Source organism: Pan paniscus, chromosome 18 (assembly GCF_029289425.2).
Source record: "Pan paniscus chromosome 18, NHGRI_mPanPan1-v2.0_pri, whole genome shotgun sequence".
NCBI lineage: Eukaryota > Metazoa > Chordata > Mammalia > Primates > Hominidae > Pan > Pan paniscus.
Genome location: NC_073267.2, coordinates 30,231,070 through 30,244,280, shown reverse-complemented (window position 1 = coordinate 30,244,280; position 13,211 = coordinate 30,231,070). Strand labels below are relative to the sequence as shown.

Sequence of the window (13,211 nt, the reverse complement as noted above, 5' to 3'; positions counted from 1 at the left end):
TGAAAAACATACAAAAATTAGCTGGGCGTGATGGTGCATGCCTGTAGTCCCAGCCACTTGGGAGGCTGAGGCATGAGAATCGCTTGAACCCAGGAGGCAGAGGTTGTAGTGAGCCAAGATCACATCAGCACACTCTAGCCTGGGTGACAGAGCGAGACTCTGACTCAAAAAATAAATAAAATAAATATCACTTACATTAGATATACCCAAGGGGTGGTCTATAGAGACTTGGAAGCAGTGGTTATTGCAACAGGGGCACGGAAGTCATCTGGCTATGTCAGGATGCCCAGGGGATACTCGGGGTGGGTGGCATAGTGGTGCTGGGGACTCACCGCACAGGACGCTCTGATTGACGCATTGCCAGGAGTAGCGCTCTGTCTTGGGGCTGCAGCCGGCCTCCTCAGCTCGAGTGTAACAACAGTCGTGGCCATGGCAGCACCTGCGGATGTCACATGGGCAGGACAGCAGGTGGGTGAAGCTCTCTCCTGGCCCTCCTCTCTTGCCAGGACCATGGGTGACTGAAGACCCCCAGGGAGGCACAGCATCCTCTTATCTAAGTTTTTTTTTTTTTTTTTTTTAAGAGACAGGGTCTTTCTCTGTCACCCAGGCTGGACTGCAGAGGCACAATCATAGCTCACGGCAGCCTTGAACTCCTGGGCTCAAGCGATCCTCCTACTTCAGTGTCCCGAGTAGCTGAGACTACAGGCACACGCCAGCATGCCCGGCTGGTTTTTTAATTTGTATTTCCTTTGAGACAGCGTATCTCTCTGTTGCTCAGGCTGGAGTGCAATGGCTCAATCAGCTCACTTTAGCCTTGAACTCCTGGGCTCAAGTGATACTGCCACCTCAACCTCCCAAGTATGCTATTACAGGAACACAAACTCCTTTTTTAAATTTTTTGTGGATATGGGCGTCTCACTATGTTGCCTAGGCTGGTCTCGAACTCCCAGGCTCAAGCAGTCCTCCTACCTCAGCCTCCCCAAATGCTGGGATTACAGGTGGGAGCTACTGTATGCCTGGCCTTATCTAAGCTGTTTCCCTGAAAATCCCCGACTTGGGTAATGATTCCATTGGCCCCACCATGCCCTGTCCTGCCTTCCTGGCTGTGCCCAAGCTTGGTCCCTGCCTGCCTGCCTCACTCTCTGGGTCTCGAGATTCTGTGACACATGACTCCTCTCTCTTCCTGGAGTGATCCAAGCCCTGCCACTTCCTGACTTTGCCCACACTGTACCCTCTGCCTGGGGCAACTTCATGTCTGCCCATTGACCCTTAGGCCACAGCCCAGGCACAAGCCCCTGCCTCCGGAGGTCATCCAGGCCTCACCAGGCTACACCCTCTCGTAAAATTGGATTCCCTTCCTTCAGGGCAGGTTTATAATGAAATCCTCCTCAGTGGCCAGGTGCGGTGACACCCATCTGTAATCCCAGCACTTTGGGAGGCTGAGGTGGGAGGATCACTTGAGGCCAGGGGGTCGAGACCAGCCTGGGCAACATAAGAGAGACTCTTGTCTCTATAACAAATTTAAAAATTAGCTCACCAGGCCAGGCTCAGTGGCTCATGCCTGTAATCCCAACACTTTGAGAGGCCGAGGCAGGTGGATCACGAGGTCAGGAGTTCGAGAGCAGCCTGACCAACACGGCGAAACCCTGTCTCTGCTAAACATACAAAATTAGCCAGGCATGGTGGCACACACCTGTAATCCCAGCTACTCGGGAGGCTGAGGTAGGAGAATTGCTTGAACCCAGGAGGTGGAGGTTGCGGTGAGCCAAGATCACGCCATTGCAGTCCAGCCTGAGCAACAGAGCAAGACTCTGTCTTGAGACAATAAAAACACACAAAAAATTAACTCGCCAGGATGGCACATGCGTATAGTCCTAGCTACTTGGGAGGCTGAGGTGGGAGGATTCCCTTCAGCCCAGGAGTTTGAGGCTTCAGTGAGCCACTGTGATTGTGCCACTGCACTCTAACCTGGGCAAAAGCGAGACCCCAGGCTAGAGTGCATGATTTTGGGTCACTGCAACCTCCACCTCCCAGGTTCAAGTGATTCTCCTGCCTCAGCCTCTTGAGTAGCTGGGACTACAGGCATGTGCCACCACGCCTGGGTGATTTTTGTATTTTTAGTAGAGACAGGGTTTAGTAGAGACCATGGTGAAACCCCGTCTCTATTAAACAAATCTCTACTAACCCCATCTCTACAAAAAACAGCTGGGCGTGGTAGTGCACACCTGTAATTCCAGCTACTTGGGAGGCTGAGGCACGAGAATCATTTGCATCTTGGAGGCAGAGTTTGCAGTGAGCTGACATCGCACCACTGCACTCCAGCCGGGATGACAGAGCAAGACCCTGTCTCAAAAAAAAGAAAAAGGAACAAACAACAGCAACAACAACAAAAAACCCTCTGTGTCAATCACAGCCTTCGAGCTAGGGGAGAGGTGGCCGAATTCTGCCCTCTGCTAACGAGCTATAGCTTTGTGGAAATGGGAGAGTGGCGTGCCCTTGTGAGCCCCAGGGCCCCATCTGTAAAATGGGCATAACTGTCATGCCTGTCTTTAAGAACAGCCTTGGGGATAAATGAGTGGAACTCATGGAAAGATCTCAGCCCACAACCTTCCACAGAACAGGCGCTTCTCACACAGTAAGTAGCAGGAGTGCAGAGGCTGCAGGCATGAATCCAGCCAGACTGCCTGGGTTCAAGTCCCAGCTCCCACGTCTTGGTAACTAAGTGGCCTCAGACAAGTTACTTAGTATTTCTTCTTCTTTTTTTTTTTTCAGACGGAGTTTTGCTCTGTCACCCAGGCTGGAGTGCAGTGGTGTGATCTCGGCTCACTGCAACCTCTGCCTCCCGGGTTCAAGCAATTCTCCTGCCTCAGCTTCCTGAGTAGCTGGAATTACAGGCACCTGCCACCACACCCAGCTAATTTTTGTATTTTTAGTAGAAACAGGGTTTCACCGTGTTGGCCAGGATGGTCTTGAACTCCTGACCTCGTGATCTGCCTGCCTCAGCCTCCCAAAGTACTGGGATTATAGGCGTGAGCCACCGCACCTGGACACGTTACTTAATATTTCTGTGCCTTGGTTTCTTCATCTGTGAAATGGGATTGTTGTGAGAATGCAAAGGGATTCCCAGGGCAGTTCCTAGTGCATAGTCTGGCTGCCTTTGTGTGTGTGTGTGTGTGTGTGTGTGTGTGTGTGCATGTGTGTGTGTGTTTAATATAGAGACAGGGTCTCACTATGTTGCCTAGGCTGGTTTCAAACTCCTGGGCTCCAGTGATCCTCCTGCTTCCACCCAAAGTGGTGGGATAACAGGTGTGAGTCACCACACCTGGTCACTTTATATTATTTTTTTCTTTTGAGACAGGGTCTCGCACTGTTGCCCAGGTTGGAATGCAGTGGTGCAATCTCAACTCACTGCAAACTCCGCCTCCCAGATTCAAGTGATTCTCCTGCATCAGCCTCTTGAGTAGCTGGTACTGTAGTCACCCGGCTCCTTGCCCGGCTAATTTTTGTATTTTTAGTAGAGATGCGGTTTAGTGATTCTCCTGCATCAGCCTCTTGAGTATCTGGTACTATAATCACCTAGCTCCTTGCCAAGCTAATTTTTGTATTGTTAGTAGAGATGCGGTTTCCTTTTTTTTTTTTTTTTTTTTTTTTTGAGATGGAGTTTCGCTCTTAATGTCTAGGCTGGAGTGCAGTGGTGCGATCTCTCTTCACCACAGCCTCCACCTCCTGGGTTCAAGCGATTCTCCTCCTCAGCCTCCCGAGTAGCTGGGATTACAGGCATGCGCCACCGCACCTGGCTAATTTTGTATTTTTAGTAGAGATGGGGTTTCCCCATGTTGGTCAGGCTTGTCTTGAACTCCTGACATCAAGTGATCCGCCCACCTCGGCCTCCCAAAGTACTGGGATTACAGGCAAGAGCCACCACGCCAGGCTGGTAGCAGTCTTTCCTAGAATGTGGATGCCTTGGAAAACAGGGGCTTTGCCTTGTTTCCCTAGAACCTAGAATGGCATCTGGCACACAGCAGATGCTGCATCTATTGTAAATGAATGAATGAAAGAAGTGTCCTTGCAGCCACACTGGCAGCCGTAACATAGTGGTTATAAATCTAGACTCTGGAGTCTCAAGTGCAAATGTCATTGGCCTCTCCTCCAGCCTCCTCAAGGGGCACTCAATGAAAGAACCTGGTAGCGCCCTCATATGACTGTAGTTGGACTGACATGACTGCCAGATGGTGGGACTTGGTCTGGAGCAGAGACTACTTGGAATGGTAGAGGCAAAACTCAACAGCCCCTGGAGCTGCGCTTGTGGTGGAGCTGGACCCTGATTTTAGCTGGACCTTGTTTTTAGAGACAGGGATTCCTTCTGCAGTCTCAAACTCCTAGCCTTGATTGATCCTCCTGCCTTGGCCTCCCAAAGTGCTGGGACTACAGGTGCATGCAACCACACCTGGCTAATTTTCTTTTCTTCTTTCTTTTTTTTTTTTTTTTGATGGAGTCGTGTTCTGTTGCCCAGGCTGGAGTGCAATGGTGCGATCTCGGCTCACTGCAACTTCTGCTTCCTGGGTTCAATCCATTCTCCTGCCTCAGCCTCCCAAGTAGCTGGGACTACAGGTGTGTGCCACCGTGCCTGGCTAATTTTTGTATTTTTAGTAGGGACGAGACTTCACCATGTTGGCCAGGCTGGTCTCGACCTCCTGACCTCAGGTGATCCACCCACCTTGGCCTCCCAAAGTGCTGGGACTACAGGCACATGCAACCACGTCTGGCTAATTTTCTTGAGGTTTAGTAGAGACTGGGTCTCGTTATGTTGTCCAGGCTGGTCCCGAGCTCCTGAGTTCAATCGATCTTCCTGCCTTGGTCTCCCAAAGTGCTGGGCCTACAGGCGTGAGCCACCATACCCAGCCCAATTTTTGTATATTTTGTAGAGACACAGTCTTGCTATGTTGTCCAGGCTGGTCTCAAACTCCTGGGCTCAAGGGATCTTGCCTTGGCCTCCCGGAGCACTTAATTACAGGAATGACTGCATGTGCTGTTGTGCCTATACTTTCTGGAGATACATTGTTAGGAATTTATGTAGTTGGCTGGGCACGGTGGCTCACACGTGTAATCCCAGCACTCTGGGATGCCGAGGCAGGTGGATCACCTGAGGTCAGGAGTTCGAGACCAGCCTGGTCAACATGGTGAAACCCTGTCTCTACTAACAATACTAAAATTAGCTGAGCGTGGTGGCACATGCCTGTAGTCCCAGCTACTTGGGAAGCTGAGGCAGGAGAATGGTTTGAGCCCAGGAGCAGAGGTTGCTTGCAGTGAGCCAAGATCATACCATTGCACTCCAGCCTGGGCAACAGAGCGAGACTCTGTCTCAAAAAAAAAAAAAAAAAAAAAGGAATTTACATAGTTGAACAACTATTCTTTGGACATCTTTCAGTCCAGTAGACGGTGTTAAACTTGAAGGCAAATAATGATTTGACCTGTGATATTTGTTTTTCCCTCTTATTTTCTAAACCCATTCATCCAGGTCATTCATCACCTTTAAAGGCATCCCCAGAGGGAGGCAGGTCTGGACAGAGCTGAAGATTGCACAGGCCATTTGCAGGCTGGATTCGTTCTGTGGTGACCCACCTGTCTGACTCGAGTTATTTTTTCCCCATATCTGGACAAGACTGACCTCTGCCCAGCAACTCAGGCCTGTATTTAGTCCAAGGGCCCTCAGTGGCTTTTTATTGTTTGTTTTTTCAGGAAGTGAAGAATTTAGAGGGATAAAAGGCGGAAATAACTTTTCAGCCTCTGACCTTTGTAACAATCTGATTTCCTTTTAAAGGAGCATTGTTTGGGCCTGGGGCCACCTAGACCTTCTGATGCTCTTTCCCCACCCTTGGAGGAGGAGGAAAGGAAGAAAATGGGCCCTGAGCGGATCACCACATACCAGGCCCTGGGGGTCTAGTGGCGAAGGAGGCAGGTAGGGTCTCTGCTTTCATGGAGCTTCTAGTCAAGCGAGATGCACTAAACAGTAAAGGGACAAATAGGATTACTGGAGGTAGCCCTAACTACTGGGACAGAAACAAGATGGTAAGATAGAGAAGGAAGAGTGGCCTGCTCAGATGGGGTGGTCCAGAGGCCTCTCGGGGGAGGTGACTCCTTTTTATTTTTTTTGAGATGGAATCTAGCTCTGTCGCCCAGCCTGAAGTGCAGTCGTGTGTTTCATGTGCGTCCGTGTGAAGAGACCACCAAACAGGCTTTGTGTGAGCAACATGGCAGTTTATTTCACCTGGGTGCAGGTGGGCTGAGTCCAAAAAGAGAGTCAGCAAAGGGTGGTGGATTATCATTAGTTCTTACAGGTTTGGGGATAGGGGGTGAAGAGCCATGTTTTGCGGGCAGGGGTGGATCTCACAAAGTACATTCTCAAGGGTGGGGAGAATTACAAAGAACCTTCTCAAGGGTTGGGGAGATTACAAAGTACCTTCTTAAGGGTGAGGGAGATTACAAAGTACATTGATCAGTTAGGGTGGGGCAGAAACAAATGACAATGGTGGAATGTCTTCAGTTAAGGCTGTTTTCACTTCTGTGGATCTTCAGTTGCTTCAGGCCATCTGGATGTATACATGCAGGTCACTGGGATATGATGGCTTAGCTTGGACTCAGAGGCCTGGCATTCCTGTCTTCTTATGTTAATAAGAAAAATAAAACAAAATAGTGGTAAAGTGTTGGGGTGGCGAAAATTTTTGGGGGTGATATGGAGAGATAATGGGCGATGTTTCTCAGGGCTGCTTCGAGCGGGATTAGGGGCGGCATGGGAACCTACAGTGGGAGAGATTCAACTGAAGAAAGATTTTGGGGTAAGGGCTGATACTGTGGGGTTGTTAGAAGGAGCATTTGTCATATAGAATTATTGGTGATGGCCTGGATACGGTTTTGTATGAATTGAGAAACTAAACAGAAGACACACCGTCCGAATAAGAGAAGGAGAAAAACAGGTATTAAAGGACTAAGAATTGGGAGGACCCAGGACATCCAATTAAGAGAGTGCCCAAGGGGGTTCAGCATAATTATTTGCTTGGTTGACAAGTTTTTGGACTCTATCCTTGAGTTTTTTTTTTTTTTTTTTTTTGAGACGGAGTCTCGCTCTGTCGCCCAGGCTGGAGTGCAGTGGCGCGATCTCGGCTCACTGCAAGCTCCGCCTCCCGGGTTCACGCCATTCTCCTGCCTCAGCCTCCCGAGTAGCTGGGACTACAGGCGCCCGCTACCACGCCTGGCTAATTTTTTGTATTTTTTTTTAGTAGAGACGGGGTTTCACCGTGTTAGCCAGGATGGTCTCGATCTCCTGACCTCGTGATCCGCCCGCCTCGGCCTCCCAAAGTGCTGGGATTACAGGCGTGAGCCACCGCGCCCGGCCTATCCTTGAGTTTTTTTATGTTGTCATATACCAGGCCAGATTGATTTAGGTAAAAACAACACTCTTCATTTAAAAATATAGAGTCGTCCTTTTTCAGCAATGAGTAAATTGAGGCCTTGGCGATTTTGGAGGAAAGAGAATTGCAAAGCCAGCAATTGTTTATTTATTTATTTATTTATTTATTTGTTTATTTACTTATTTTTTTAAATTATACTTTAAGTTATAGGGTACATGTGCACAATGTGCAGGTTTGTTACATATGTATACATGTGCCATGTTGGTGTGCTGCACCCATTAACTGGTCATTTACATTAGGTGTATCTCCTACTGCTATCCCTTCCCCGTCCCCCACCACACAAGAGGCCCCAGTGTGTGATGTTCCCCTTCCTGTGTCCAAGTGTTCTCATTGTTCAATTCCCATCTGTGAGTGAGAACATGCAGTGTTTGGTTTTTTGTCCTTGTGATAGTTTGCTGAGAGTGATCGTTTCCAGCTTCATCCATGTCTCTACAAAGGACATGATCTCATCCTTTTTTATGGCTGCATAGTACTCCATGGTGTATCTGTGCCACATTTTCTTAATCCAGTCTATCATTGATGGACATTTGTGTTGGTTCCAAGTCTTCGCTATCGTGAATAGTGCCGCGATAAACATATGTGTGCATGTGTCTTTATAGCAGCATGATTTATAATCCTTTGGGTATATATCCAGTAATGGGATGGCTGGGTCAAATGGTATTTCCAATTCTAGATCCCTGAGGAATCGCCACACTGTCTTCCACAATGGTTGAACCAGTTTACAGTCCCACCAACAGTGTAAAAGTGTTCCTATTTCTCCACATCCTCTCCAGCACCTGTTGTTTCCTGACTTTTTAATGATTGCCATTCTAACTGGTGTGAGATGATATCTCATTGTGGTTTTGATTTGCATTTCTCTGATGGCCAGTGATGATGAGCATTTTTTCATGTGTCTGTTGGCTGCATAAATGTCTCCTTTTGAGAAGTGTCTGTTCATATCCTTTGCCCACTTTTTGATGGGGTTTGTTTTTTTCTTGTAAATTTGTTGGTGTTCTTTGTAGATTCTGGATATTAGCCATTTGTCAGATAAGTAGATGGCAAAAATTTTCTCCCATTCTCTAGGTTGCCTGTTCACACTGATCCTAGTTTCTTTTGCTGTGCAGAAGCTCTTTAGTTTAATTAGATCCCATTTGTCAGTTTTGGCTTCTGTTGCCATTGCTTTTGGTGTTTTAGACATGAAGTCCTTGCCCATCCCTATGTCCTGAATGGTATTGCCTAGGTTTTCTTCTAGGGTTTTTACGGCTTTAGGTCTAACATTTAAGTCTTTAATCCATCTTGAATTAATTTTTGTATAAGGTGTAAGGAAGGGATCCAGTTTCAGCTTTCTACATAGGGCTAGCCAATTTTCCCAGCACTATTTATTAAATAGGGAATCCTTTCCGCATTTCTTGTTTTTGTCAGGTTTGTCAAAGATCAGATGGTTGTAGATGTGTGGTATTATTTCTGAAGGCTCTGTTCTGTTCCATTGGTCTATATGTCTGTTTTGATACCCGTACCATGCTGTTTTGGTTACTGTAGCCTTGTAGTATAGTTTGAAGTCAGGTAGCATGATGGCTCCAGCTTTGTTCATTGGGCTTAGGATTGTCTTGGCAATGCGGGCTCTTTTTTGGTTCCATATGAACATTAAAGTAGTCTTTTGCAACTCTCATCAGCCCAGTTTAATATTACCTATTTATTATAATGTAATGCTGCTCGCACAACTGAGAAAACACTGTTGCTTTACCCCCTCCAGCTCTGTAGCAGCCACGCAGAAATCATATAACTGTAAACATATGCTAATTACACAACCTATGTAGGCAATCAATATTAAGAAAAACTTTTACTGTCCAATATTTCTGTGGTTGAAAATGTAGAGTCTAATTTTGATCCGCAGTAACATCTAGGTTAATGTTGATTCAGAAGGAAAACGTTTGTTGTTGCCATGAGAAGAGGCATTGAAATGCTGAATCACCACCACAAATGTTACCACTATTAATATAAGGAGATACATAGGAAGATCGAATTAGACCATCTCGGACCACCAGGTTTACAATTCCACCTGCAGATACATGCAAGAAGTATTGTCACAATACTTATGTCACGTTATTCCATTGAGGTCATCACCAACTAAGCTTATAATTAATGTGTGGTCAATTTGGTCAATGTCACCAGCGTAGCATACTAACAAAAACAAGGGTTGCAAACTCAAATGCCTATAAGGCAGAACGTAAGACGGTAGGAAGCAAAGTCTATAGGGAGCTATATAATAGAGGCTGCAGATTCATGGCAGATTCTAAAGCACAGCAGTCCCCAACATTTTTGGCACCAGGGACCGGCTTTGTGGAAGACAATTTTTCCACAGGCGGCATGGGATGGGGTGCAGGATGGTAATGGTCTTGGGATGAAACTGTTCCACTACAAATCATCAGGAATTAGATTCTCATAAGGAATATGCAACCTGGATCCCTCGTGTGTGCAATTCACAACAGGGTTCATGCTCCTGTAAGAATCTAATGATGCTGCTGATCTGACAGGAGGCAGAGCTCAGGCAGCAATGCAAGCAATGGGGAGCAGCCAGAAATACAGACGAAGCTTCAATTGTTACCCACCATTCACCTTCTGCTCTGTGGCCCAGTTCCTAACAGGCCACAGACCAGTACATGTCCATGGCCCAGGGGTCAGGGACCCCTGTTGTGGCACATTGATTAATAGAGGACTGTAGCAGCCATGTGCCCTGACCTTTCCTTTTTTTTTTTTTTTTGAAATGCCAGAAACCCAGAATTTTTTTTTTTTTTTTTTAAGACAAGGTCTGGCTCTGTTGCCCAGGTTGGAGTGTAGGAGGGCGATCTCAGCTTACTGCAGCCTCAACCTCCCTGAGCTCAGGTGATCCTCCCACCTCAGCCTCCCAAGTAGCTGGGACCACAGGTGCACATCACTGTACCCAGCTAATTTTTGTATTTTTTTTTTAAGGGATGGAATTTCACCATGTTGCCTAGGTGGGTCTTGAACTCCTGGGCTCAAGGGATTCGCCCACCTAAGCCTCCCACAGTGTTGGGATTATAGGTATGGGCCACCATGCCTCACCCTAGAGACTATTTTTAATACTAGTTTTAGGTTCTCAGAAAAATGGAGAAGATAGAGATTTCCCATATCCCTCTGACCCCATACACGCATAAGCTCCCCATGATCCCCCACCAGAGTTGTACATTTGTTAGAACTAATGAACCTATGTTGACATTATCGTCATTGGATTCTCATTATCATCCAAAGTCCATATTTTACATTAGGGTTCACTCTTGGTGCTTTACATTCTATGGGTTCAGACAAGTATATAATAACATGTATTCACCATTATAGTATCATACGGAGTATTTTCACTGCCCTAAAAATCCTTCTGGGCTTTGCCTGTTCATTCCTCTCTTACTCCTAATTCCTGGCAACCACTGATACTTTTGCCTTTTCTAGAATATCATATATTTGGAATCATACAGTAGATAGCCTTTTCAGATAGATTTCTTTCACTTAGTAATATGCACTTAAGTTTTCTCCAGGTCTTTTTTTGGCTTGATAGCTCATTTCTTTTTAGTGCTGAATCATATTTCATTGTCTTAATGAACCACAGTTTATTTAGCCATTCACCTACAGAAGGACATTTGGTTGCTTCCAAGTTTTGGCAATTATGGATAAAGCTGCTATCAACATCCATATACAGGTTTTCATGTAGACGTAAGTTTTCAACTCCTTTGTGTAAATACCAAAGAGTGTGTTTGCTGGGTTATAAGGCAAAAACATGTTTGCTTTTGTAAGAAACCACCAAAATGTCTTCCAAAGTGGCTGTATGATTTTGCATTCCCACCAGCTGTCACTGCTAATTGGGCAGACCTCCTTTAGAGATGTCACCAAAGATAGTGTAATGCTCTTCACTGTAGGCATTTATGATCTATACAAGAATAACAGTGGATTCTGGGTCAGTGCCTTTATTTTATCCTGCCAAGTTCAAGAGAAAGGTTTTTTCTTATTCTAAGAGAAGACTGTTATGGTAAAGTAAAAGGAAGAAATATATAATTACTCTTCTATTGAGGAGGGAGAAGAAGGAAACACTGTGATGTAAATGGCAGAAATTCAATAATTTAATTCAAACTAAAGAGAATGGGAATGTATTGAATTCAGGAATGGAATGTAACGGGAAACTCCACTGGTGGTCTTCAGGCATGGCTGAATCCCGTGTCTCAAATGATATCATCAGGAATATGTTCCTCCCATCCCTCAGCTCTGTGTTCCTTGGTGTGGTCTTTACTTTTTCCACTTGGTAATATGAATGTCCTCCAATATCCTCCCCTACTGCCAGAGATACCAGAGAAAGGAGAGCTTCTCTGATAGTTCCATCAAAACTCCCAGGGATGACTCTGATTGGTCAGCCTGCATCACATGCCAGTTTTCTCGGTCAAGGAAGTGGGACCATGTGATTGACATGAGTATAAGACAATCTGTTCCTGAAAGAAAAGGGTGCTGGGGGAAAAGGCAACAGATGTCCACCACAGCATGTTTTTTCACTTTACTGGTTATTATCTCTTTTTAGACTCCCTCAGCACTGGACAGCCGAGGCCACGAAGGACTTGGGACCCTTTCTAGTACTTTTCTCAGGAGATGAATTAAGCTCTATAGCCACAAAGGTGATGTTGTGCTCCATCTTAAGAAGGCTGAAGGAGTTTGAAGGGGAGAGAAAGTGTGGTCAGTTATACAGCATTGGGTTTACTGCTGTGTATGGTTCTGGAAGCTTCCTCCCTGCCTCCAAGGGCTAAGATGTTTCCAGCTCCATTCCAGGATGTGCAAGGTTCTGGAAAAGGGAGTGAGGCCACAGCTAAATGAACTCAGGCCCTTTTGTGTGGCCCCCCAGGCAGATGTGTGCAGACAGATATTACTTAGCTACCACTCTGCTATTAGTGTGCATCTCACACGCATGCCTGTTCTGGCTCTCACACTGGCTGGTGCCCTATGCACATGCACATGTATGTCCAGTGTATGCAGTCACATGTGCAAGCGCATTTAATCCAATAACAAGCCTTTATTGATCATTACATTTGGGCATGACACTTTTCTAGGAGTAAGGCCCCAGAAGTTAGACAGTCTAGGCCAAGGGTCCTGCAAAATAAGCATGAGTTAGTCATTTGTGCTGCATAACAAAGCCACACAATCTCAAGGGCATAGAACAATTCGCATATGTTTCTTGCTGCCTGATTTGTGGGTCACTGGGGCAGCCCTGCTCTAGAACTTGTTTTTCTCACCATGAAGGTGTGAAACTACCAAAAAAGGGAAGGGATAAGTACAATTCTCCTTAAGTCCTAGGTTGGAAATTGGCACGCTGTCACTTCTGCCACACTCCAATGGCCAAAGTAAGTTACATGACCAAGACCAACTTTAATGGGGCAGGAAGGAGTCTCCTTCCATGGAGGTGGAGGGCAGGAAAGGAGTGAATGTTTGCTGAATGACAATCAGATACCCCACAAAGCACATCCACACACTCTCATACCTGCACTTGCAGGCACAAGGTGCACATGGACACACATGCTCAGCAGGGCCTGAACACACACAACTTCACCTAGGATCACACGCAGCACACATTCTGAAGTCCAGTCACAGTAAAATCATATTCTGGATGTCTGAATATATAGTTATAAGCAGTTGATGCACAAATGTTTATTTTTATTTTATTATTTTATTTTATTTTGAGATGGAGTCTCCCTCTGTTGCCCAGGCTGGAGT

General features: G+C 46.2%; 1 protein-coding gene across 3 annotated transcripts in view; it reads left to right on the top strand.

Annotated features, from left to right (window-relative positions):
• Positions 1-1,718: 1,718 nt before the first annotated feature.
• The window catches only part of LOC129394095 (otoancorin-like), a 44,501-nt gene continuing 33,008 nt past the window's right edge, over positions 1,719-13,211 (top strand). Inside the window, exon 1 of one of the 3 annotated variants that reach the window (XM_063597428.1) lies at positions 1,719-12,121. The gene's annotated coding sequence lies outside the window, so the exon portion shown is untranslated. The remainder of the gene's footprint in view (positions 12,122-13,211) is intronic. The other 2 variants (XR_010110208.1, XM_063597429.1) reach the window with 2 other exon arrangements.